General features: G+C 43.6%; 1 protein-coding gene and 1 long non-coding RNA gene across 6 annotated transcripts in view; one reads left to right on the forward strand and one right to left on the reverse strand.

Moving 5' to 3' along the window:
* KIRREL3 (kirre like nephrin family adhesion molecule 3) overlaps positions 1–25,578 on the reverse strand; it is a 973,594-nt gene that overhangs the window by 177,136 nt on the left and 770,880 nt on the right. The gene's annotated exons all lie outside the window — the stretch shown is intronic.
* Positions 13,868–25,431, forward strand: LOC133368565 (uncharacterized). 2 transcript variants are annotated; one of them, XR_009758693.1, is made up of 4 exons: positions 13,868–14,325; positions 16,411–16,513; positions 23,225–23,301; positions 24,741–25,431. It is a non-coding gene; the product is annotated as an uncharacterized LOC133368565 (long non-coding RNA). The 2 variants fall into 2 exon arrangements; XR_009758692.1 differs by having other exon boundaries at positions 13,868–14,068.

Genomic DNA, 25,578 nt, shown 5'->3' on the forward strand with positions numbered 1-25,578 from the left:
CATGCTATTTAACATCTATATGAAGCCGCTGGGGGCAATCATCAGGAGATTTGGGCTGCAGTGTCATCAATATGCGGATGACACTCAGCTCTATCTCTCGTTTAAATCTTCACCAGAGTTGGCTGTGGAGACCTTGTCCAAGTGCCTGGAATCTGTGAGTGGATGGATGGGAAGGAACAAGCTGAAGTTGAACCCTGATAAGACCGAAGTACTACTTGTGGGGGACAAGAGAAGGTTGGGCGACATTGACCTGAAGTTCAACGGGGTGAGTCTACCCCTAAAGGACCAGGTCCGCAGCCTTGTGGTTGTGCTTGATTCCAGGCTGTCCATGGAGGCTCAGATTTTGGCAGTGAGCCGGGCAGCCTGGTACCAACTACACCTCATACGAAGGCTGCAACCCTACCTTCCTGTTCACCAGCTCCCACTAGTGGTACACGCCCTGGTCACCTCTCGTTTGGACTACTGTAATGCGCTCTACGTGGGGATACCCTTGAAAACTGTCCGGAAATTACAACTGATACAAAATGCGACGGCTCGACTACTTACGAATAGTCGCTGCCGAGATCACATCACACCAGTGTTGTTCGACCTACACTGGCTACCAGTTGTTTTCCGAGCCCAATTCAAGGTGTTGGTATTGACCTTTAAATCCCTACACGGTTCCGGCCCAGTTTATCTCACGGAGCGCCTTCAACGCCACCAATTATGCCGCCCGACAAGATCGGCCACACAGGGCCTTCTCTCAATCCCGCCAACAAAAACAGCCAGATTGGCGGGTACAAGAGAGAGGGCATTCTCAGTGGCGGCCCCCACTCTTTGGAACTCCCTCCCACAAGATCTCCGGCACGCCTCTTCTTTAAATGTGTTTCGGAAAGCCTTAAAGACCTGGCTCTTTCAGCAGGCCTTCGGGGTATCTGGGGAGGGTTAATTGTTATAACTGAAATGCCTCCTGCCCAGTTTTAATATTGTTGCTGCAGATGTGTTGTTTTTATATTGTATTACTGTATTTTATCAATTGTATTTTAACAATTTTGTAAGTCGCCTAGAGTGGCCATTGGCCAGATAGGCGACGAAGAAATTAAATTTATTATTATTATTATTATTATTATTATTATTATTAACCCAAAACACCTTTTTGGCTTTTAAAACGGTAGAGGATAGGCTATTGCAGAGTCCATAAAGACAGCAAAGAGCAGGTGGAGTTGAGCCTTCAACAATGTGTATGAGGTGATGGTGGGACCCATGAAGTGGTTCTTGGTATGAGAATAGCAGTTTTGAAACCATGCCCTATTTTCAGCTGTGAAACCCTGGAGGGGATGCTGAGAATCATGAAGTCATACTCTAAACAGGTATCTCAAAAACTCTGGGCGTTGGTACAAGCACCATTATTGCTGGGGTGTGTGCGTTAGGTTAAGGCTGGAGGCACATTTCATTTTTGCACTCAAAAGGATACACATACATTGCTTCCATCAGATCCAAGACCAATGAACAGACAATGATGGGATAGCCTAGTTATCATTGCCTCCTGGAGGTCTGACCTTTTTCGTCCTCAGGGTTCAGAAATGGGATTAACATGGTCCATGCTGCTGGGATTCCTTTGAAGCTGTTAGCTAGCATGTAGGCTTCCTCAGGGAATCCCAGAACAGTCCCACCCTTGAAATAATGTCATAGCCAAGGGTTGGTGGAGAAATTGGGTTCAGTTCACGTTCAAAGGCAAGCCTACCAAACCCACCTTTTCCAAAACAATTCATGAATTGAAACACCGCCATCCTTTGAATTTTGCACTTCTGCACGTTTTGCAATGCAGTTCCTTTATCAGGGTAAATATGCATAACGTAGCATACAAAAATGCATATTAGAGAACATTGCTTTGCAAAAATATATTACATTATATACACGCTTGTATGCATTTATTAGTAGAAATTCACACAGAAATGCGATGAATATTCACAAGGACTTTTGAAGAAAAAGAATTGCAAACAGATATGGAAATGCGTAGAACTGAACTTGATCGGAAAGAATGAGAAACAGAGATAAACCAAAATTGACAGATTTGCCCATCTCTAGTCGCTGCGGGGCTGGAGTCAAGGCTTCATGGTGCAACCATGCTTACCCAGAACTATGTCCCAGTGGTATCCATGGGGTTTACCTTCAGGTTTAGGATTATAGTCTTACTTCCACATGATGATACGAACCTTTCCGCTGCCTTTTTTAATTATTAAAAAAGGAAAAAGGTCTTTACTTGAGGCTATAAGAGAGTGTTACTTGCATAATAATTTCTGATCAGAGACACCTATAGGAGAAAATTCATTGAATGCAGCTCTTATTTCTGAAGCTGCGGTATGGGAAAACGTAGGAAGCTGCCTTATTCACAGGCCAGACCACGTGTCCTTCCACTCTGTATTGTCTAGACTAGTGGTTCCCAAACTCCCCCCCCATGGGCCACTTGAAAATCGCTGAGGGTCTCGGCGAACTACTTAATGACTTTTCTGCCCATTTTGTAGCAATTGCCATGAGCCATGCTTGATGTAGGATTTTTAATTGTATTTTCATTGCTTCTTTTGTTTCGTGTATTGTATTACAATTTGCATTCTGCAGAACTCAGATTGTAATGCAACATGCAATACAAGAAGCAAAAGAAGACATTAAGATCAATATGAGTATTTAATGTGGACATGCCACAGATCCCCTGAATGAAGCTCTCGGGCCATTGGCAGTCCACAGATGACAGTTTGGGAGCCCCTGGTATACACTGATCAGCAGTAACTCCTCAGGGTTCCAAGGAGGAGTCTTTCCCAGCCCTACCAGGAGATGTGAGGGCATGAAGAGCAGATGCTCCACTATTAAGCTATGGCCCATCCCCAGATGGACCACATGAGGCTCTCACAATCAGCGAGCTGTTCAACAACACAGGAGCCTCTGTCAGGGACAACAGTTTAAAAAAATGAGTCTGGACTGCTGCCAGGGATCCTCTTCCTCGGAGGTTGCCAGGGTGCCAAAGCCTTCTTTGTTAGGCCATCAAATGGGATGAACAGACCGGAGAGCATCGTAGGAGATGGAAGCGGCACTGTGATTTCCATTTGTTTCTCTTCCTGAACTAACAGCTGCCTGTTGTGTCTCTTTATTTTCCCCCCAAGAAGATCAGCAAAGGAGGCAGGCAGCAATTTCCTTAGCTGTCACAGAGGTATATTCAAGATCCACTGACTTTAAAGGAAGCCTCTTAAACAGCAGCTGAACTGGTGTTGATATTTGATGAACCAACCGCTTTGTTGTTTCGGAGATTAAAAACAATGCTCTTGGGGGGGGGAAGAGAGAGACCTTTACTGAATGCAGCTCCCCCCAAGCAAGCAGACCACAGAAACTCTGACCTCCCACCTTCCCCTGCTGTTTGCATCCTTTGAGCTAGTAGCTGTAGCAGGGAGAAGCACTAGTGAACATTACTATAAAAATAAATAATGCAAATGTAGTACCAAGAAACAGCGTGGCTGCATTTGGACAATAATCCCTCAGCAGCTTAAGAAGCCAAGATACGTCTGAGCCTTTTTGCCCCTGCTTGCAGCCACAATGGCTATGTTTTACCTCCACCGTCAGAGGCAGCATGTCTCTGAATGCCATTTCTTGGGAGTCACAAGTGCTAAGAGAGTGCTCTTGCACTCAGATCCTGCTTGCAGGCTGCCCATAGGTATCTGGTAGGCCACTGTGAGACCAGGATGCTGGACTAGATGGGCCATTGGCCTGATCCAGCAGGACACTTCTTACGTTTTTAAAGCAGGATGTCTTTGAGTAAACATGGTTTCGCTGAACTGGGAAACTAGGATTACCAGTATGGGAACCAAGCAGGATTTTAAACCATGGTTTGAAGCTGGTTTAAGAGCTTGACTTGTTCTAAAGCTGGTAAGCCATGGTTTCCCAGTATGGACATAATGTGGCTCCCTATCTGTGGAATATGCTCCCCAGTGAGGTTCGCCTGGCACCGTCATTGACATCTTTTTGGTGTCTCTGTTCTCCCAGGCATTTGACAGATTGAGACTATGTTTTGTTTTTAATATGCTCCCAAATCTTCCTGTGGCTGTGTGGGGCTGGTATTGGTCTGTTGTTGCTTATTATTATGTTTTTATGGTCTGTTTTATTTGTTTTGTTTTAACATTGTGTAAGTTGCTTGGGGACCTTCGGTTATCAAGCAACTAATACATTTAATAAATAATGATAATAATAATATGGGTTAACAAGAATTGTGGTGAGAAGGGAGGAGAAAAGGTGCTGAAGGCTCTTGAATATCTCAACTGATTTACCTGATTTTGCAAAAAAAACACAAAACCTAGTGCATAATTTTGTAATTTTATTGTATTTTACTCTATGTTGTGCACCGCCCTGAGAGCCTTTTGGCTGTGGGCGGTATAGAAATCGAAATAAATAAATAAATAAATAAAAATATGCTCAGATGAATCAGGCTCAGATCATCCCACAAAAGGTATTATTTTAAATGCATGTATTTATAAAACTGCAGATGGTGAATGCTGTCTTAGAAGAGGCATTTTAAAAAAAGGCTTGTAAAAAGCCACCATAAGAATGTCCTCCAAGTGACCAAGGCAGGGATTTTTTTGAGAAAGTGTATGAGAAAGTTTTTACTTTTTTGGCTGGGGCTTTCGGGGAAGTGGACTAGCATCTTTTGTGGGCTAATTGCAAGGCTGCAATCAAATTCAGCTCTAAGGAGGAGTAGCCAACATGGTGCCCTCCAGATGTTGTGGACTACCATTCCCATCAGTCCCAGACAGCATGGCCAATGGTAGAGGATGATGGAAGTTGTCCAAAACATTTGGAATGCACTACGTTATCCTTGCCTGTAAACGTATCCGCAATTACAGAAAAAACCACCTCCAGCTCTTTGCAAGTTTAGCTTTTGCTTTCGCTCCACCAAAACAATATAAAAAAGGTTTATAACAGTTTTGAAAGATGCTTATATGTGCATTTCTTGGAACAGCCACTAAGACTGGCTGTGTAGTAGCCTCTCTCAGGTGAGTTTAGTGTTCAAAGGGCACTCTTGAGTGATCTTGAGAGACAACAGTGGCACATGAAGAAGGGTCTGCCTCTTCTCTGTTTATATGGGGCAGCCATTTTCACCTGCAATTCCTGCTGGGACTTACAGAACTTCATTAAATCCCATTGCACCCAGGAGGACTTGCCGTATTTGCATTCAAAGTGCATGGGCGCAAGAAGAGATGGGTGAATCTGTCAATTATGGCTTCTCACTTTTTCATTGTTCTACTCTCAAGTTCAGTCCATCACATTTCCACATCAGTTTGCAATTTTTTTAAAAAAACAAGTCCTCATGAAATTCTTCTAATACACACCTTTGTATGCAATTTTACCTAATACACACACTGTTGCACAGCAATTTCCCCTCATATAATGCATTTTATATGCGGTTTTCACCAATGCCTGCATTCTTGTGCACACATTATCCTACCACATGTATTTTTGTACACATTACTTGGCTGGAGAACTGCATCACAAATTCGGATAAGTGCTGTTTTTCAAGGATTCAGTTCTCACACTGTTTCAGAAAGTGCAAATTAGATGAATTTGGCTTTAAGCACAAACTGAAGTGAATTTCTCTCCCACCCCTTCCCACCGGTCATCTCCAAAGAGCCTGGCTGAATCTCAGATTCTTCTCCATCTTCCTCTGCTTTCACGTTTCCTTAAGATGCAGGACGTGCGAGGGAAAGACACTCTGTCCATGCTCAGATACTGTCTTCTTTAGATTTTTTTTTAAAGCTTGTACCCAATTCAAATTAAGTGCTTGCTTAAGGAGACCATTGTGTGAAAACCCACAGGCAAGGTAACATATCATCTGGAAGATTTAGCTAGGAGGGGGGAGAGAAATAAAGTGGGATTTGTAGAGCTTATGGATTTTGAGGCTTGTAGTTTTCATTAAGTGACCCCTCTGTATAGGTTGAGCACTAATAATGACCCTAGAAGCCCCCTCCCTCAATCCCCTCTGGCCTCAGAAACCTTTCCATCTATTATCAACATTTTGTCCATTATCATGAGGACTAGAAACTGTTTTACTGTAAGCATAAGATTTTGGAATTCTTGATCATCACTTGCTTTAAGATGTACACACTTCTCCCTTTGCCCTTGCATGCAGCACGGTCAAGCACCCACATCTCCAGCTGTGAAAGATCAGAGTTCTTTCTAACACTCTTAGCGCTCCAGGGATACAGGCAATTGCTGTTGCTTGTAAAGGTCTTTTTTAGCCTTTGGAGCAGGAAGCACTACATCATTGTGAGAAAGGGAGGCATTTATTATTTGTTCTCTCTATAACCAACTCCCTAACATTTCACAGACATAAGACTAAGCAACATCAGCACCCTGAAAAGAAGAGGCTGAAGGACTCTGCCTTTTGCAATATTAAACCTTCCAATTTTAGCCTTCCACTTTAAAAATTCTCTTTCCTACTGTGAGCAATAAATAATAACAGGGGGAGAAAAAACCCATCCCTGGTACAGATACATGGCTGACATCAAAACGCCACCAGACGATTGGCAAATAGAGAGGTCTGAAGGGAGGCAAGGGGAGGGCCTGGTTGACAGTCAGTTCACGTAGCTCTGACTTCTGTTGCTTCACATTAATTTTACCCACCATCACAGGTGGTGGAACGATGGCAGTAACTAATTACACACTCTCTCTCTCGCTCACTCCCTTTGAGTTGTTGGCTGAGAGCAACACAAAGCAGCGCCATTTGAATCCCATAAATTTCAGCTCCATTCAACCCCCGAGGATATCCATGGAGAAAGCACAGAACCCCGTGAATATGCCAGAGTATGATCACTAAGTGTCCTCTGAAGTGCAATAAACTCATCATCCATCTACCCACCCAAGACAGTTTTTCACATTTCTGTTGCGTTGCCCATTATTCGGTGACACTTTAGTGTGACCAAGAGACAGAACGAGACTATGGCAATGGTAGCTTTCTATTATTATTAAATTTATAGCCCACTCTTCTCCCAAAGGGAACCCAGGGAAGCAAACAAATGATAAAGAACTGGAAACATCTGAAAAACAAAACCTCTTTAAAAAGAATTCTAATACATATGCAGACTGGGATGTGGCTTGTTGAAAGAGGAAGGTCTTCAATAAGCAGCACTCACCCTTCACTCAGGGGTTCCAGGGCAGGTTACATAAAAAGATTATCGCGCACACCACACAACCTAAAGTCACTGTAAGTGTTACAGCAGCAGCTTTCATTGTAATTCTTGATGGGTTGAGTTACCACAGACAGGGCACAGATTTAGCCCCTAGTCAGGGCAGGCGATAAACTTCAGCAGACTGTCAGCCAGGTCCCCACTCTCTCACCCCTGGGCACAGCCTTCTCTAGTGGCAGCAGCTGCTCTGAGGCACTGTGGGAAATTTAAAATGGTGGGTGGCAGCAGAATTGCATATGTCCTTAAAAGCCTCCTGTTGCAGACCTGCGACACAAGTTTGCCTCAAATGTGCATCTGCTGATTTGTATGAAAATGCCAGTCAGCATTTCAGAGGGGTAGCTGCTCTGTAAGCGAAGTAAAAACATTATTTTGAGTTTAGAGAAAAATGGAAAAGGGGTGGGAGATCTCGGGCCCTGGGCAGAAAGACCACCCACCAAGGCTACTCTAACAACATCCTTGGCAAGTGGCTTCTGAGACTCAGCTGCTGCTGCTAGATAAGCCTTCAGTCAGAGCTTGGAAAAGTTACTTTTTTGAACTACAACTCCCATCAGCCCAATCCAGTGGCCATGCTGGCTGGGGCTGATGGGAGTTGTAGTTCAAAAGAGTAACTTTTCTAAGCTCTGCCTTCAGTTGAGGAAACAGGTGAGTGGGAGGAGCAAGACAGCCCTCACCACTGGAGGGCTCTCTTGCAAAGCTGGGGTCCTGGCAGCTACCCAAGGGTGCCAGGTGCTAATGCTTATCCCCACCTTAATAGTGCATCCCCTTTCCCCTCTGCTTTCTCTCACATATGAATGGTTGCCATTCACTTCTATGGGGGAAAGCTAAGTGCCATTCTTCTGTTGTGAATGCAAAACCAGCCGTCTACCCCAGACATTGAGCAGCCCAGCCTTATGGGTTGTATCCAAAGCTAGTCCTATTCACATTAGACCCACTGAAGTTAACAAACAGGACAAACTCTGGTTCATTACCTTCAGTGGGTCTACTCTGAGTAAGACTTAAATACAACCCGTTATTAACAGGGATACCTGTTCTGTGCAGAGTCTATCAAGATATACTGTTCTTCCAGAGATGCCCTTTAGGTTATGTCCCTTCTCTCTCACTCCCCATCCTGCCTTTTTTTTTTTAAAAAAAGAAAGGTTTATATACCACTTAACCAAAAAGCCATCTAAGCGGTTTACTTGAAACGGCAGAAAACATTCATTTAAAATAACAATAAAAGCAGATTTTAGAAACAATACAAATAATATAGTAAAATATAGATAAGACCAACAGTTATAAAAACAAATGCACACAATGAAATTGCATGTCTGGGTAGGCTTGCTTAAACAGAAAAGTTTTCAGTAGGCGTCAAACAGTATAAAGAAGGTGCCTGCCTAATATTATTATATAAAACACTAATTAAGCATAATTGGATATTATACACAGCAGAGAAAGGGGAAGGGAGCCAAAACAGCTTTGTAAGAGAAGAACATTAGTTTTAAAAGTTCTGTGACTTATTCTTGGGCATCCATGGACAGGGGCACATCAAAGGGACCTGCTTCTATTCCCTCCTCTTCCTTATATACAATCACAGGGAAGCCTCACTTCAATAGCTTTTATCAGGCATTAGATGTTATGGCACACTCAAAATACCCTAGTCTATGCCAACAATCCCCACTCAGGAGCTCTCCTGCTAACACTAAGGATGTAAACACACTAGTCGCCAGATCAAAGCATTTCCATTAGCCACACCTGGAGGGGAAACGGGTTGATCTGCTGATCAGTTGCAAAATCGCTTTGAAGCTGAAGTTTTTAAAGAATAACTCACTCAAGCTGTTCTCACCAGATTTTACAGTAAAAAGGGGTGGGGCTTGATTAGCATCATGTGCCCCTATTTTCAGAAGAGAGAGGTGGGGAGATGCACTGGAACTGGCAGGATATGGAGTGTGTTTCTAACCTTAGCGCAGCCTTGAATGATTCACACAAGGGAGTTCCTTTCCTGTCAGCTCTGAGTCAGGCTGTTTCAGGGGTGGGGATAAAGAAGTTATCTTTGCCACCACACCAAAGAAGACTCATGACACAGATATGGAACAATGTTATATTTATTAAAATAGAACACATAATAAGTCAAATTCATTTCAAATACAATTCAGTCAATTGATTAAATTTCCAAATACTTTGGGCAGGTGAGGCTCACCTAACTGTGAGCGAATTGACCCTCAAGTCCTGAAGACAAGTCAGTCACCTCGTACTTTAACTCCCCAGTCAAGGATGTGGGAAATTATCCCTCCTTGCTGTTGGAGTCAGGTATGTGGTTCCAGCCTCCGCATCCTGGCCCCGCCGTACAGCATTCACCATTATGCACAAGCAGGTCCCACAAAGGACACTCCCCAGATCCACACCAGACATGAAGCCCTAGGGAGTGCCCTTTACCAGAATGCCTCAGCCGCCTCAATTTTAAGCCCAATTACCTCACCTGCCCGAATTCCATCCCAGCCCTAGCAGGATCACCACAACCCGTCCTGGCAGGCCAATCGAATCAAACCAAGCAGTATGGAGTAGGCAAAACCAAAGAGATCCTGAAATCAGGATCTCCAAAAAAAATTCCTACTCAGCCCCAATTTGGCAACTAGCAAAGCCCATACTGACAAGGGAGGGAGTATGGGTGCCGCGAGGCAAAAAAGGCAAGTTCTAAGGGCACACCAGTCTTATATACACCCGCTCTATCCCTCACCTGATTGGTAGAAGGATAACACCCGACTCATTCAAAACCTTCGAGAACCTTCATGAGCCTTCTCCAAAATGAGGGTGGCGGCAAACACGCCCCGCACAAGGCGGGAACGCCATTATCCTTATTCTGAGTCAGGCCATTCATCCTCTTGCAGTTCCCTTCTAAGACCACCCCACCATTTTCAAGTCAGCAAAGGGCCCTATTGCATCATATCTGCTTCTATATCCGTGCTTACCTTCTTCAGGGACACAGGATGGGTCTTCTCTTCACACAAGGACTGCACCTCACTGATCACCCAGGTCCCTTCCACTGGAGTTTTCTCTCTGCCTGACTCTAGCTTGAAAGGGACTTTGTTCTGGTCTGCTCTTCTCCTGTCCTCCAGAGACCTTAACAGCAATTCCTGTGGTATGGGGCCCATATTCTACATCCAAGAAGATAGGAACCATAGTGGGCAGCAAGGTGATCCCTAGCAGTCCTTCACACTTACAGAAGGGCTGTAGCTCAGGGACAGAGCATCTGCTTTGCATGCAGAAGGTCTCAAGTTCAATCCCTGGCAACGCCCAGGGAGGGCTGGGAGGGTTCTGTACCTGAAACCCTGAAGAGCTGCTGCCAGTCAGTGTAGACAATACTGAGCAAGATGGACTCAGTATAAGGGAGCTTCCTATGTTCTGATCCCCCAGATCCCCTCTGCTCATCCATCGCACCCCATCCCACACTTTCTGTTCCCTATCCATGCTCCCATTCCCCTGCATTGGCATTTCTAAAGAAAATGGAATAGCATTATTGTTATTATTATTATTATTATTATTATTATTATTATTATTATTATTATTATTATTATTATTATTATTGAAACCTCATTCAAAAATTGTTTTTGATCTGTTCCTTCTCCCAGATTTTGGGTGCTACACTCATGAAACAAACTGAAATGCAAGCAGTATATTCACTAACTGAGACTTGGGACTACGAGTGCAGCCATTTGCTCCAAAATCAGAAGCCTCATTAACTGGAACTAAAAGGGACAACATGCTTGGCTGGTGCTAATAGCAAGTCGTACAGCTGGGTGAGCCCAGTCATTTGCTGAAAAGACAAATGGACCAGCTCTCTTCTTACACGGAAGTTGAGCCTGTCCTGGATTGCACAGTCATGGGCATGCTCATTCGTCACCAGTTTATTCCTCTTGTAAATTTCCTGTAGCTCATGAGGCTGCCTTATTCTGAGTGAGGCCATTCATCCCTCTAGCACATATTGTCTACCCTGACATGCAACAGTGTTTCATGGCCTAAGGTACAGGAGACCTTGCAAGTCAGCATGATGTAGTGGTAAAAAGCAGCCTTTCCCAACCTGGTGGCTAGGGGTGGAAAGCTCTGTTAATTTTGGTTCTCTCAGGTTCTCATTTTTCCAATCTTAAACTCAGTTCTCCACATTTCTATAGCAGTCTGTGATTTTTTTTAAAAAAAAATCCTCAGGAAAGTTCTCCAGCATGTTTGTGCAAATTTCTCCTAATAAACACATTTTTGTAGGCGGTTCTGACTAATGTACACATTTTTGCAAGCAATTTCCCATCATTTAATGCATTTCCCATCATTTAATGCATTTGTGTATGTTATTTTCACTCATATTCATTTTTATGCACACTTTCCTCTATGCATTTTTGTAAACAATATGCATTGCAAAATTCAGACAAGTGCAAATTTTGAAAGATGGCTGTGTTTTAGTTGTCACATTGTTTAGGAAAGTACAAATGTGATAGATTTGGCTTGAAATGCAAACTGAATCTAATTTCTCCCCCATCCCTACCAGTGTCCTCTAGATGTTTCAGCCTACAACTCCCATCAGTTCCCAGCCACATGGCCAATTGTCAGGGATTATGGGAGTTGTAGTCCAACAACACCTGGAAGAGACCAGTATGGGGAAGGCTGGGTTAGAGTGTCAGACTAGGACTAAGGAGATGGGTCACATCCACACCATACATTTAAAGCACATGGCTTCACGCTGGGAATTGTAGCTCTCTGAGGGATAAACTACACTTCCCAGGATTCTTTGAGGGAAGCTGTGACTATTAAAGTGGTATAAATGTGCTTTAAATATATGGAGTTGGTGTGACCCTAGAGTCAATTCCCCCATCAGTCATGAAACTCATTAGGTGCCATTGGGCCAGTGACAATCCCTTTGCACAGGAATTTTCTGAGGATAAAAGTTGGGGAAGGGGGAAGGGAAGAATGATGTACACTATCTTGGAGGTAATGTGGGATTTAAATGCTTTTCAAAAAGTCTATATTAGGGGAAAGTGTGCATAAAAATGAATATATTAGTGAAAATAACATACACAAATGCATTATATTACGAGAATTTTCTTGCAAAAATGTTTATGAGTCAAAATTGCATACAAAAATGTGTGTTTTAGGAGAAAATCATACTAAAATGTGAAGAATTTTCATGAGGATTTAATTTTTTTATCACAATGCTACAGAAGTGTGGAGAACAGAATTTAAGATTGGAAAAATGAGAAACTGAGAAAACCAGAATTGACAGATCCTTTCATCCCTAAATCTTCTGTGCAGGTGCGTGACCGCACAGAAGAGTTCACAAGTAGTGTGACACTGCTAGGTGAGGTGAGGAGGGGGGGAGGCAGAGGTAAGTGAAAGGGGCAGAGGAAGTGGCTGCAGAGGCATGCAAGGTCCCCAGTTGTGGTGGTGGCAGCTGCAGCCGCAGTGGATGAATGAGAGGGGAAGAGGAGCTGGTTAGGGAGGTGTGCGAAGAGCTTGGTGGGGTGGAGGGAGCAGCAGTAGTCTGTGAGTGAGAGGGGAGAGGAGGTGGCTGCAGAGGTGGCTGTGGAGGTACACGAAGTGTTTGGTTGTGGTGGCAGTGGCAGCAGCAGTGGCAACAACAGCATGAGAGCAAGAGGGGTGGGGAGGCACATGAGGTGTCCAGTGGCGGCTGTGGCTGTGCTGCTGGCCCTGGCCCTTGGTCAGTTGGTTGGTGGATTAGGGAGAGAGGCTTGTGAGAGGGGGAGGGGGGCTGGTGACCCATAGTGGTGAGGGGGGAGGGCTGGCTTGTATCCCAAGAGGGGAGGGCTGGCTGGTGACCCATGGGGTGGAGGAAGGGGACAGTACTGGTAACCTGTGGGGGGGAGAGAGAGGAGTGCTGGTGATCCATGGTGGGGAGGGGAGAGGGGAGTGCTGACAACCCATGTGGGAGGGAGGGGGTGCTGATGACCCATGGGGCAGAAGGAGGGGGAACACTGGTGACCTGTGGGGGAGGGAGAGGGAGGAAGGGGCACTGGCAACAGTTGGCAAATGAAGCTAACAGTGGCGGAGCCCCTAGTAAAACGTCAGTTTTAAAAATCTAGCAACTCATCTCTTCCGTGCACCTTTGGGCTAGCAATTCCATGGCTAAGCAGCATCCTCTGGGGATGGATTCAGCCCATAGATCACTAGGAAACTTTGCTATCATGGTTTGGAAAATCTGAACATGCTAGTGTTTGGGAAATCCTGGTATCTGGGAACCCCACTGGCAATCTGAAAATTTATGCAGTTATTCCCTGGTGTCTAAATTGCATACTTTTTTTTTAAGATGGAACAGAAATCTATTTGAATTGATGTTTAGATTCCTAGAAGCCCTTTAAAAGGCATGCCAGCCTCATGGAAATAAAAATTGCTGGTACTTGTTTGTTTGCTGCTGTCTTAACAAGAAGTAAAGTAAGAGTATGAGAAAAAAGATGAAAGATACAGCTGATGTGCCATGTAAGTCTATACAATAACTATAGAGGCATAGTCTGTGAATGGTGGGTACTGACTCTCCAAACAGACTCCTCCCCCCTTAACTTAACAGCCTAAGCAGGAGAGAATGCAACAGAAAGCCAAAACTATCTCCTTATCTTACAGCAGCAGCTGTTTTCAGTTCCTTGGGCCTGCCTTCTGCAATAAGCAGTTTGTAATCCAAGGAGTGGAAGAGAGTGCTAAGTTAGTAGCAGAAAATGAATTTGTCCCTGGCTGATGTGAATCAACAGCACGCAGATTCCGGCTTCATTCAGATGAAAAACCATGGAGATTAGCTAGCCACTGATAGCCGGGAGGCTCCACTGGCTATTGCGCTTTCTGGCCAGCTAGCAAACTAAGCTCCTGTTTCTCTTGGCACTGACCACGCATGGGTGAGCTGGATTATGTTGGAGAACCTCTCTTGATGCATTTTCATTTGCTGCGTGGTTCCTACCTGATTTTGTACGATCTCCTTACCTCCAAATGGATAACTTTCCCCCCTGCTTGTTCCTCGCACACTTTTGAGATAAATTTAATACTTTAATAAAACCCCAAAGTCATCAGTTATAAGTCTGGCTTCCCCCACCATCTTTTCCTCCTTTGTTTTTGCAAGATGCAGAGTGGTGAGCTGCCTAGCTTGGATGAGAAGGTATATCTATTTTTCAAATATGAAGGAGTCCCAATGAGCTATGGGAATATGTCTGAATGTCTGTGACTACTTTTTGTTTATTTTAAGTGTAAGGGCTCCACTACAAGTTTAGAGCAGAGAGAGCATATGCTATCAGGAAACTGACAGTTAGGCTTTTGGTATGAATTCACTTAAGCAAGAATTCAGCACTACTGTGGAACAGGCATTCCCTCCTAGGGATGCTTGAGGAATTCAATATTTGCATGTTTTGATATGATCTTCATCTCCCAACCTAATATGAGGACTGGAACATGGTTATGCACCTGCTGTTGCACTTTCTGAATGTTCTGGCACATTTCTTGATAGACGATATCTAGGGGCATAGTCGTGCAGGGTCTCAGGGGGTCTTAGACCCATTACCTTTTTGGGAGCAGGGTCTCAGCAGGGTCCCTATGTCTCTAGCATTCTACAAGCCAATCAGCATGAAAGAGGAGTGGGTTAGCCACTGAGAAGAACCTTCTAACATACTTTCTTATCCTTTTCCTGCTGATTGAAGCCAATCAGAGTGAAAGGAGGTAGCCTCAGAAGGCTATTCTCAGTAGTGAACACTCTTGCCTTCCATGCTTATTGGCTCCTAGGTGACTAACATGAAGGGACCCTGCACTTCTGAATTTGCCCTTCCACTGCTGGCAATATCTATCTGTCTATTCTTGAATTTTGAGAGAAAATGCTCTCAAAATCATAATCAAATATATATTTAAATGCAAATGTTTGTATGGATTTTCCCCAAAAATATTATGAAGATTTATGCAGGAAAAGGATGGAATGGACCTATAGGTAAGTACATTTAAAATAATTGTTCTTGTTGTTCATATTACTATTATTGTTGTTCTTTATTGTATTTGCGCCTGTAAACATTCCCTGGGCAGCTTTCAACAAAATGTTAAAAACACATACGCAATAATAGTTAAAAAACAATAAAGACGGAAAACTTGCCTGCATAGAGGAACTTATTTAAAAGGCCTGGGGAAATAATAAAAAAGGTTTCACCTGGCACTGAAAAGCCCATAAAGAAGACTCCATGCGAGCCTGCCTGGAGGTTGTTCCATAGCTGAGGTGCTGCTACCAAAAAGGCCCTCTTGTTGGTAGCCAGCTGTCTACTTCACTTGATGGAGGTACCCAGAGCCAGACCTCCAAGGAGGATTTTACTGGTTGGGTAGACATATGTGATGCAAAGAGTGACACAGACCAGAAACGGATTGATCCTTTCATCCCTAATCCTTTCTCTGTATATGAGAAAAGAAGAAAGACCTCTAAGATCATGCATGGTAAAGCATATTATTATTGCTATTATTATTATTTATTATATCCCACCCTTTCTCCCAGTAGAAGCCTAGGATGGCAACATGTATGCATGCAAAATCGAAGTGCAAAGAAAATGTTCTTTCCTCCCTTTAGAGCAGCCTTTCCCAACCAGTGTGCCTTCAGATGTTGTTGGACCACAACTCCCATCAGCCTCAGCCAGCATTGTCAATGGTCAGGAAAGATGGGAATTGTGGTCCAACAACCTCTGGAGGCACACTGGTTGGGAAAGGCTGCTTTAGAGCAAGGGAAGGGAAACATCTTTAGCCTGAGGGCCGCATTCCCTTCTGGACAACTTTCTGGGGGCCACGTGCCAGCAGTGGCAAACGTGGGCAGAGCAATACATGTGAATTTTAGCTTTGTCCGGTAGGCTAGCTTCTTGAAGCTCACATGCTCCTCTCTATCCTCGTTCCAGGCAAGCAAGCACCATTATCAGAGTTCAAAGACACAGTCCAGCCAGGCAAAAACTCTCGAGGAGAGTCCAAGGCAGGACTGTCAGGGGTGTGGCTAAGGAGGGTGTGTGGCCTGGGGAGAGTCTCAAGGGCCAGACAGGGAGGCCTGGAGGGCCGCATTTGCTCCCCGGGCTTGAGGTTGCCCATCCCTGCTTTAGAATATTTTTTTTCTTCAATAGCAAATTTACGCAGATGCCACTAATCAATCAAGTAATATTCATATAATTAATTGGCCGACATTTCTTTAATGAAGTGATAGCCCCAATAATAACACCACTGGCCTTTCTTACAGAGCTGTTGTAATGATGACTGAACTCAAACACTCTAAAGGGAGCACATCTTATATTATGCTGACCCGTTCAGAAATTTCATAAGGATCTGACTTCCCTTTGAAGGTGAGTTCTAATATTTTACTGACTGGCGTTCCATGCACTTTCAACTTGGCTACTTCCACCAAGCTTGTTACACGCTTCAGACTTTCCCTTCTTTCCACCTTTTGCTCTTGTAATAAATATGAAAACAGAGCTATTTGTATCTTTGACAATAATTGACTCCTCAAAATAATAACTCTTCTTTGTCACCGAGAATGCAATTATTACTTTATTGCATGGAGGGTTAGATGTGCAGCCAGCAGGAATTGCTGCTACCAGCGGTAGTACCAGCGTCCTAATTAAGTTGTAAAATTCTATCAGGAGGTAGGTCATGATAACCTGCCTTCAGAGGGGAGAATGCATTGTAGATTCCCTACAATGTGTGTGTGTGTGTTTGTGTGTATGTGTGCATGTTAAAATTGGTGATGATGAAGAGCGCTTTATAGATACAAAGATAACGCCAAGAATTATTGGCTTCAGTACTGGCATAAGGTGGAAAGGAAGAGTTATGTACCAATGAATAGAATATTAAGGACCTTCAGTACACGGGGCGAGTAACTGAAAGGAGCTGATATTTCCCCCCTTCCTGTTTTAAGAAGGGAAAGCTGGTAGTGCAAACTGCATATCCCAAATTTGTATCAGTCTGATCATCTTCTGTAATGTGGGTTGTCAGGGTCATTTAGGGGACATTTGGCATGCCAACTATTGGGGTTGATAGCATTTTAAACAAGGGAAGGAAAATTCTATTGGAAGATTAATAAATTAACAGAGCAATCTTACACATAGAAGTAACTCCAATGAGTTCACTGGGGCTTACTCCCAGGCAAATGGGTACAGTATTGAAGACCAAGCAGGAAATCCTATGCACACTTACTGGACAGCAAGGGAGCAATCTAAACCCAAGACCCACCAGGATGAGCAAGTGAGGATCTGGCCAGTCTCCAGCTCAGCTGGGACTATGCTGGCATAGGTCCCCTTCCTGGCTCACCCAAAGCTGGCTCAATTAAAGCCTGTGTAAGTCCTAAGAAAGGTGCATTCCAGGGGCGTGGGGGGACTTATGTTGGATCCTAACTCCATTCAGCTCAGTCATGTGACCTGGGAACCCAGTGGAACTTACACTAGCAAAAGGGGTGGTATAAGTCAAACTCTATTTTAAAGGCTTGTTTTCCCTCTGCCACACTTGGACCGGCTCAGTAGACTGTGGCCAGGTTTCTAAATGGAGTTTGGATCTGGCATACTTTATGCCACCTTAAATTAAACCAGCATAAATTACACTGGCATCCAATAGTTAGGATTGCTCCCTTAGACTGAATTCAGTGGGATTTACTTCTGAGTAAACCTGCACAGGATTAGGCTGCACATTTTTCACCCACACTTTTTTCTGGGCCATTTTGGATCTGGTCTATTACTCTAATAAGGAATTAAAACATGTCTTCATATTAATGATATATTAAAGATGGCCTTTCTTACATTTAGTAGCACTAGCCTTAATTTCTTAAACTTTAATTATTTTAGAACAATATTTCTAAAAAGCACAAATGAATGCAAATCTTAAAAAAATGGAATATAAATATTGGGTTTGGTCTACATGAAACATGTAATTGTGTCATTGATTTGCTTTACGGCTTCAGGCTTGTCATTGGCTCCATTCACCATAGACCAGTGAAGTCAGCATTTTGGAAAGATGCACCACAAGTCAAGTCCATAGGAAGAGACTATGCCATGCTTGCACATGCTACAGCAGTACATATATAGCACTACTGTCCCAATGATGGCAATGTGAGCCACCCTGGGTGCCCCATTGTAGGGTAGAAGGGTGGGATGGAAATATTTTAAATAAAAGAAATAACTCATTGGAGAGCCCAGAAGGAAAAGGGTGTGTGTCTTTTATCTCTAGACTACTGAGCCATGAGGCAATCAGCAGCTTGGGGATGTTTGAGAATATATCTTCACAAATTCCAGTATGAACTGACCTTATCCACACTACCTGGAACAGTGTGCGTATTGGAGCAAAGTTCTGTATTGATTAATGTTTTGACACAGTCCTCAACTCCCAAAATATATCAGAATGCAATCAAAATGCTCATTTTAGAGAGAACATGCTTAGAAATGCTCATTTTAGAGAGAACATGCTTAGAAATGCTCATTTTACTAGAAAAATATTTTTAAAATTAGTATTTAAATATGCATTTAATGCAAATTTTGTGCAGATTTTTTTAAAAAAATAGCAGATTAATGCAGAAAGATGTCACAGAATTGCTCTTGGATCTGCACACAGTACTCTAGAAGGCAAACCTTCATAGTATATGGAGGGGGAGGAGGGGAAGCAGGAGACATTCTTAGTGGGAAGCATTTGACTGGAGGTGATCCATGCTCAGCAAGGTTGACTTTTCTCTGACGTTGAATGAGGCTTAGTACAACAGAGGTCCAATCTCAGCTGGATATTCCACTGAATCAGCAATGACATTTGCAGAATCCATGGAAGGGTCCTGACTCTAAATATGGAGGGCTGTTGTTATGAATGCTGCCTATTCATGTCGCTTAGAGAAGCAGCATATCTAAAGGTGCTGTCGACAGAACTGTGTGCATCTCACTTTGTTAAGCTGTTGGATTCCCATTCACTTGACCTACTTGAAATTAGACAAAAGAATGCACAGAGGAGAACATACTGGGGGTACAATGCAGTCCCAGCAGGAGATGGAATAGAAAGCAAGAGAATATTTTCCTGTAATGTCTCTTCAGTAGCCACTGAGAATTTGACTGATGCAGAAGGTGCTGAATGTAAAGAAATCAGAGGCCTGTGGGAAAACAGGGGCTTGTGAATCTGCCTCCTTTTGCTTTATATTACTTTCATTCTTATTGGTTCATGATCCAATAATCTATGGTGTTTTTTTAAAAAAAAGTATGTTATTTTTAATGTACATCATTATGCATAATATTGCTTTTGTACATTATGCATAATAATTGCACCTTTTTACATATAGGTGAAATGGATTTAGTTTAGGGTTCTCCTTAAATTTTCCCCATCTGTATTCCTTTTCCTCTCCGCTCCACGCATATCTGTCCAACACCCCCCTCTCCGCACCTGGTTTTTCAAAACTTACGTTATTACCCCCAAACTGCACTCACTTTGCAGCACCTGGCTCCCATTATCACATCTCCTTCTCACTTTTAGTCTCCCCCAAATAAAGATTGATTTGCATTTGAAAGCCAATGTTGATTTAAGTCCCAGCACTTTAATGCCTTTCCTTGCCAAATTGGTTTGGCTAGTTCAGGTGAAAGTGTGACACACTGTGTGGTGTTGTTAAGTGTGTCCTTAGGTCTAAACAAGCATATTTTTATATACATGCAGAGACAGTATATATTTTTACACTTGCATTGACTGGAAATCTGTGCTTTTATATCAGAGAACTGTGTTAATGCCACCCCACAAACCGTGAAAGTCTGTGGTCAACAAAATTCAGATCCAAGAATCAGCAAGGAGCAGGGGCAGATTGAGGGTAATGGAAGTAGAAATGCTTGAAGAATCCCTTTGTGAATTATGATGGGCCTCTTCACACTTCCTGGATGGATGTGCTGATTAGAACTTCGATATCCACTCGGTGGATTAAGTAGTTTTGACACAGAATTTGCAAAATTCCAATCTACAACTGTATTACAATTGTTTTTAAGATGTGTTCGAAGACGTTTTTAAAGATGCTTTCTTTTAGAAAATATATTTTTTAAATGTTTTCAATTTTTTTTAAAAAAAGATCGTTTTGGGGTTTTTTTTTGTTTTTAATATGTTTTTATGGTTTTGTTGCTTGTTCTTTGCCACTCTGGGCTTCCTTCCGGGAAGACAGGCAAGATATAAATTAAATCAATAAATAAGTAGAGAGCAGTGCTTCTTTGTAGAAACATGTATGGCCATGGACTCATATTAAGCTGAGGTAACATAAGAACATAAGAAGAGCCTGCTGGATCAGGCCAGTGGACCACCTAGTCCAGCATCCTGCTCACACAGTGGCCAACCTGATGCCCATGGAACCTGGTGCAAGAGTATTTTCTTCTCCTGCAGTTTCCAGAGAGTGTGTTCAGAAGCATACTGCCTCTGGCTACTGAGGCAGAGGATAGCCATCATGGCTAGTAGCCTTGATAGCCTTATCCTATCTTCCTTGGGCAGGACTGTGTCTCTCACCATTGCACAATGCTCATGGTGTTCCAGTGGAAAGGGATCGTCTCTAAGAACCTCTTCTCCTTCCAGTGCTGCTGTACAATTAGCTTGGTATCTACACATGTGACCATGGACATACTCAGCTTCAGCCCACCAAGACAAGCACAATCCACTTGTATATCAGAAGCTGGATACAGCTCTTGCTTTTGTGGCATGGGACTGCAAATTTGGGGAAAAATAAGGTACCAAGGCCTTAGCGCATCACAACACAGGGCTAGTAGCTCACAAGCTTGCAGGCTTGCCTTAGAAATAGAATCTTGACCAGTCTTGAGGGAGCTTGAGGCTTGCAGGGGATGCAGGCTGTGTCCAGTCCAAGTTAAGTCTCAGCAGAGAGCAAATAAGAACAGGACCTTGGACAGCTCCAGTCGGGGCCCTGCTGGCTGAAGCATTGTCCTCCTGAGGGAACTACAGAAGATGTTGGCAAGACTTGGAGTATGGTAGGCTCCACCTCCCTGGAGGAGCTGGCTGGCTGATTGCAAGACTCTCACTTTCTTTTTCAGCCCTTGACTCTGCACATCTGGGGAGACAGAGGTCTTACTACAGGGAACTTATCCTCTTGAGTAAGAGGATGGTGTGTGTGTGTCTCTCTCCCCCCACCCTGGAAGTAGCCTGAACTTCATCCTCAGAGTCTTCCATTACACACTGCAAGGTCCCCAGGCTATGACTAATGACACCTTCTTTGTTTGGTACTGTAATGATTGGTATGGTCTGACCAAATACATCTTTTTGACAATGGCTCTCCATGTCAGATATGATCAGTGAGGGCACACATAAGGACATAAGAGCCTGCTGGACCAGGCCAGTGGCCCATTTAGTCCAGCATCCTGTTCTCACAGTGGCAACCAGATGCCTATGGGGAACCCACAAGCCAGACCTGAGCACAAGGGCACTCTTCCTTCCTGCAGTTTCCAGCAACTGGCATTCAGAAGCATACTACCTCCAACCATGGAGGAAGAGCATAGCCATTGTAGTCACAACGTTCTCCGCTAGAAAGCCATCAAAAGTCTAACATAACCATTTTGCAAATAAAAATAAGGATATTCTTGCAAGACTCCTGTTCTCTCTTACATGTCACCCTTTTCCAATATTACACATTGCGATTCTGTTGCAACAAAACAACAAAATCCCAGAATAATCACAGAGGGACCGTGGCCTGATGAAAGCATCCAGATGTGCTGGTTCTTCCTCAACATGGCTATTTGGTGTTGAGTGAGGCCATCAGACTATCCCTTTTGCACCCTCTGCCATCTACGCTTACCCCTGGCCTGTGGCCCTTAGCCCCGAGTACCTACATTAAATATTGGCAGCATTATCTATGCAGTGCCTAGCAAAAGTCTGTGGGAAAGTTAGTCCCTTTAGCAAAACTTCAGCAGCTGGAGGACTTTTTATGAGATTTTTTCCCCATTTTTGCTGCGGCAACAAGATTTAAATTGTGCAGCTCATAGATGCAGCTCTTTAACAAGCCCTGACCTTTGGAGTTAATGCTCCGATACACTTGGATAAACTCAAATTAAGAACCTCAACCCTGATACAAACAGAAGCACAAATTCTCTCTGGGATGCTGCTGCATGGCAAACAGCAGGGCACCGAAGGGAACACATGTCAAACAGGGAATGCCTTAAGAGGGACTAGTCATCAGCTGATGCAACAAGGGCATGGGCAAGCTTTGCTGCCTCACTAGTCCACATTTGCTAAATGTGGCAGAGTACCTGATTTGCATGCAGAAGACCCCTGGTTCAACCCCCAGCATCTCTAGGAAGAGCTGGCAAAGACTCCCTGTCTGAAATCTTGGAGATCCACTGTCAGTCAGTGTACACAATGCTGAGCTAGATGGACTACGGTGGTCTGACTCTGTATAAGCCAGCTTCCTATGTTCCTGTGTTTTTCAAGGGGATCAGTGAAATGGGGTTGTCTTAGCCTAGCAACAACATCCCTGATGTCAGAAGAGTGGAACCTTCATCCAGGGATGGGGACCCTGTGGTCCACCAGATGTTGCACTGCAACTCCAGGCGGCATGGCAAATGGTCAGGGATGACAGATAGGAGTTGTAGGGTTGTCTCCAATATTAGTGCTACTCAGCTTAGACCCCCTGAAATTAATGACTAACATGGGTCCATTATTTTCAATAGGTCAACCCTGACCTATTGAGTAGGACTAACATTATATACTACCCATAATCCAACAATATTTGGAGGGCCATACATTTCTTGTTCCTGCCTTATTTCTTGGCTGACATTATCTAGTTTCATTTGCCCGTGCTTCCTTTGAATGTATTGTGTAGGGAAGCATGGAACCAACTCAAGGTCCCACCACCTTGGACTTTACTCCTACTGTGCATGTGCTGCGTGATTTAGCATGAGTGCTCCAGCTTGAAAGACATCAACAAAAGGAAACTGTAGATCCTCATTATTGAGTGATCAAACACATAAGAGGTTCACCAATTGGGAATGAATACAAACACAAATAACTGCCTTGTGGGGTCAGACTAGGAGTCATTTATTCTGGCATTCTGTTTCCATCAGAGACCAGACAGACACCTCTGGAAGTTTACAAGTAAGGCGTGAAAGCAACAGCCCTCCCCAGCATGTTGTACTCAAAGGTATGCTTTCTCTGCACACGGCGGTTCTATTTAGCTTTGATGGTTCAGAGCCTTTTGGCTTCTCCAATCCTCCTAAAACAGAGAGAGAGCTATCATAAAGTTTTATAGCTAAAGAATTTGCCCAGGCATTTCAGACAATCTGCTGAGTGCAACTGCCTTACTTTGCTCTTTGGCTTTATGCTTTTAATCTGGCTCTTATTCTCTTGTTCATCTTATGTTTATTTGGTGGTTTTATATGGTATTTATAGGGTGTTTGAATAGTTTTTATTCGCACTCTTGTCCACCTGGAATCTTTTGATGAAGGGTGGTCAGAATATTTTAAATAAAAGTAGCATGGCATAAAAGTGCATGGTAGCCTTAATACATCTAAACACTGGACTGTTCAAATAAATTGGTTTAAATTAGCTGAGGCAGTTGGCAGATTCTCCAACTAGGCTCAATCTCTCTATCCTGTCCATATACCCGTAAAATTCAATGATCTTGTTATGCTACGACAGAGATCCATACAGAACTGTTATTTCCTCTCGCTCACATTCACTCAGCTTGTATGAAGACACACGGTGATGTTTCTGAGACAAAACAGCCTTCTGGTATTTCAAAATCTTGTTAAAGAACTTGGAGGAAATGTCCTGTCTCTCTTCCCCACTCCCAATAACAGATAATATACAAAGTTTGTTTTGCAATTCTGTTGTGTCAGCTAAGGCTATGTACCCAATGTACATTTAAAGCACATCCCCTCCCCCTATTTCCAGCAACCTTAACAAACTATAGTTCTCAGGATTCTTTGGGGGTGATAATGTGCTTTAAATTTATGGTGTATATACAGCCCAAGACTCTGAGGTGACCACCACATTGCAAACTGCAGCTGTACCACAGTAATCTGAACACTCTATTTTCTACCGTTATCTCCATTGACTCTTTTATGGCTTATTCCCTCCATTTTGTTTGTTGCTGGAAGTTGTTTTGAACAGTTCTTCCAAGTATTTCTAATGTGGCTAGTAATGAGGACCAGACGCCAAAACATATGCTGTATATTTAGGAGAACTCCAAAACTGAAACCCCAAGAGATAGCCCGGCAAGGGCTGTTCAGGTTGGCTCTTTCCAAGATAAGGTACATGATGCAGAAAATAGTGCTACTAAGATGGCTTCTGAAGGGACATCTGCAGATGTTTTGAGGACTACCAAGTACTTGGCACAGAGTTCAGTTCAGGAAAAGAAAATGAGACACTCTCTCAAGTTCTGATCCCCCCCCCCCAATTTTTATTTTATAAATCTTGATTCTCAGAATCATAAAGCTGAAGCATGGGCAATACTGCAGCAGCAGCTTTTGGAGAAAGAGAGCGAGAGCAAGACTTGGCTCCTGGGATGTGGTAGAATTTTGCACAATTTGGATTTGGTATCAAATTTTCCATTCATTTGTTTACTCTCTATTGTTACAGATCTGGTTTTTATGTAGCAGTTTTTACAGCTCTTTTCGAAAACAGTCTTCTCTCTCCACTTCTGCAAGAGCCTGGTGTCTCTTCCACAAGACTGCAAAGCATGCAGCCAGATTGGAGGTTACTTCTCCTAGGATCTGGCCCAACATATGGAGGGGAGCAAGTGCATCTCTCTCCACGTGGCATGCCAGCTCCCATCTTTACTGACCCCCAACTGTACATGCGAAGATAGATTGTCCAAATGCCATCTACACATGTAAATTCAATCTGCACAAGTGAAAATCACATGGCCCCTCTCCTGGTTTAATTAGGAAATCAGCCACATGCTTTTCACCTGGGACTGTTACATTGAATGTGGGTAGGTGGCATCTGCCCAAGCGAGGAATTGTGTTTACTCGCTGCTCTGCACACAGAGGGGCTGGATCAGGGGAGACATATTGGCCTATCTGGCCCAAGCAGAGGGAGGTGCAGGTAACACATGCTCATTGTAACATGTAAACCAGCTGTTCATCCTAAGCACCTGCAAAGCAGCTAACCTGGGACTGCCACGTTGATGACAGCACCTAAACAGCCTCTGAGAAAGGATGCCAGCAGCCATGCAATTGCTAGAAGCAATGCTGAAAGTTGTAATCAAATGAAGCTAATGAAGTTGTCTATTTCGGAATGTGAAAGATTATGCCGGAAACATGTAATAAAGCAAACCTCTCCGTAATAGAATGCTCATTCGGCGTGTGTGTTCTGTTAGCAGCGTCCCTGAGCAGATGGTTCCGCTAGCTCACTGCCAGGGCTCTCTAAACAGCCGCCACATGCTGGATCAGGAAGTAGCTGCCGTGCATGTAAC

Source organism: Rhineura floridana, chromosome 12, assembly GCF_030035675.1.
Source record: "Rhineura floridana isolate rRhiFlo1 chromosome 12, rRhiFlo1.hap2, whole genome shotgun sequence".
NCBI classification, from domain to species: domain Eukaryota; kingdom Metazoa; phylum Chordata; class Lepidosauria; order Squamata; family Rhineuridae; genus Rhineura; species Rhineura floridana.